The sequence below is a fragment of the Osmia lignaria genome, unplaced genomic scaffold, assembly GCF_051020975.1.
Source record: "Osmia lignaria lignaria isolate PbOS001 unplaced genomic scaffold, iyOsmLign1 scaffold0038, whole genome shotgun sequence".
Classification (NCBI taxonomy): Eukaryota; Metazoa; Arthropoda; class Insecta; order Hymenoptera; family Megachilidae; genus Osmia; species Osmia lignaria.
In genome coordinates this window covers 300,001-302,500 of record NW_027478179.1, presented here as the reverse complement: position 1 = coordinate 302,500, position 2,500 = coordinate 300,001, and the positions used below count along the sequence as shown (strand labels likewise).

General features: G+C 36.4%; 1 pseudogene; it reads right to left on the bottom strand.

Moving 5' to 3' along the window:
• Positions 1–2,500, bottom strand: part of LOC143306844 (large subunit ribosomal RNA) — an 8,487-nt pseudogene that overhangs the window by 2,582 nt on the left and 3,405 nt on the right.

Here is a 2,500-nt window from a genome sequence, read left to right as displayed (position 1 = left end):
TGTAACCAATAGTTGCCAATTTTGTCTCCCCTGTAATCTGCTACTCCCTGTCCCTGTGAAATTAATTGCTGCCATCTTTGAGTTTCACCCTTTTTTAATTTTATTCTTACGTTGTCAAGCTCTTCCATAGTAGTAGGCCAAGCTAGTTCAATAGAATTGGCATACTTTATTCCTATTTCTTCTAGGTCTCCTGCCACCTCACGAACCACCTCGTCTGCTGATTCGCTCATTTTAATCATATTTCTAATTACTGCTAGTTTTACAATGTTCTCGACTCTCTGTACACCGAGCCCGCCATGACTTTTACTACTATAGATAATGCCATCGGTTGTAGATGGGTGTAGGTGCAGGATCTTTTTTACTATTTGTCGGAGACCATTATCAATCTCTTTTAATGTTTTAATCGGTGGGTGGCTTATAACTAGTTTATGAATAAATCTTGGCAGCATATATGTTTTTATTAATTCTATTTTCTGATATGGTTTTAGTTTCATACGCGCTATATTTTCGGCTACTCCTAAAATTACTTCAATTCGATGCGGTTGCATGCTACCTCTCCATACATCAATTCCAGCACCTAGATAGTTAAGAATTTCATCCGGTCTAGTGTCTGGTATTGGTTCCCCATTAACATTTAAACCCGGGTTTTGGATGTACCAGGTTTTATTTTTACTAACAATTTCAAACGCAGAGCACTTGCTTGCAGCAATATTCATACCAAGTCTAATTAAATACTTGCTCAGAACTTGTACTTGTTTTTCTGCTTCCTTTTTATTTTCCGCTAATAGAACCATATCATCTGCAAATGCTAAAATTGATATGTTATTATTTCCTATTTTAATGCCTTTTGTTTGTTGATTTATATGGTTTATTATTGGGTCTATTATTAAGTTAAATATTAATGGCGATAAGGGGTCACCCTGTTTAACTCCCCTGTTAACTACGATATTTATTTCACTATTTTTTGTTTTTATTTTAGTCTCGCATGCAATGTAAGCTTTCCTTATATATTGAGCCATTCTACGTGGGACACCTTTTAACTTTAGGCAATCCTCAATTGCACTATGAGGCACCGTGTCGAATGCTTTAGCAATATCGACCACCGTAATTATACCACCTTTTTGTTGCTTCATTTGCGCTATAGAAGCCCCGAGTAATGCAACATTTTGTTTGCAACCATCTTCTTTGGTGAAGCCTTTTTGTCGCAATGATTGTTCAATCTTTACTCGAAGTCTATTATCTATCATAGCCGAAAATATTCTGCTAACTATGGAGCCAATCGTAAGTGGCCGCCAGTTTTTAATATCTTTCGGGTCTTTATTCGGTTTTGGTATCAAAACGGTTCTATTTATTCGCCAGCATTTAGGATAGTATTGTTTTAATATTAATAGATTATACAAGTTCGCCAATACTTGCACTGCTCCTTTCCTCCGCAAATGTAATTTCCGAAGACCATCAACACCCGGCGCTGTGTTAGCTTTTATTTTTTTCATTTTCTCAATAATATTTTCATCAGTTATCGGGGGATATATTTCATTTATTGGTATAGTGGGTGCCCTTATTAGATCTTTTAATCTAGGGAGGCCTTCGTCAGAGCCCGTAACTCCCCATAATTCTGAATAACATTTCTCTATCTCTTCCTTGGCAGGTAATTCAGTGCAATTAGTGTTCGTATTTTTTTTATTATTTTCTATACTTATATCTAATACTGCCATATCAACTAATTTTTTAGGACATTTCTTATATAATTCTTGGAATCGTGCGTATCTGTATTTGTTAAATCTATTTCTTTCATTAACTCTGTCTCTATCAATTTTGTTATTATTATTTCCTGGTTTTTTAGGTCTCTCATTGTGTTTATCTCTTTTCCTGTAATTATTCAATCGTTGGTTATTTCTTCTATTGCAGGTATCATCGGTTTCCTCGTCGTTCTTCTGCTCTTCCTCATCCTGCTGACTTTTCAACGTATCTGTAAGTATTTTAATAATTTTCTCTATTTCGTTATTATCATTTTCATTAACCTCTTGATTTTCTATGCATGCAATTTCTTTTATTCTATCATTTATTACTAGCAGTTCCGGGTTATCTGGTGGAGGACTCGATTGTATACTTTCTTTTAGACGTTCCTTCCATGTTTGTTCATTTTCTTCTTCTTCTAGTTGTGCGTTGTCTTCCTCATTCGGTGGATTTTCATCTAACTCAAGAGAATTCTCGGGCCCAGCTTCAATCCGAGTTTCTACTGTCGTAACATCAGGGGTAAGTATTCTTCTCTTATCGCTTATTTGTTTTAAGGTTTTATTTGGCATGTATTTTATGATTTCGGCGTTTATCTGTTTCACATTTTTGAACCTTTCATTCAGTACGCGTAATAGGGCAGTCTCTTCGTCTGTCCATACTGGGCACCTCCTCTTTTTTTTTGTTCCAGGAGCGGTTGCTTTGGCCCGCGCCTCGTTCCTCACACCCGGGTGTCTATGTCTTTCATGCGTAGATAGGCCTCTCT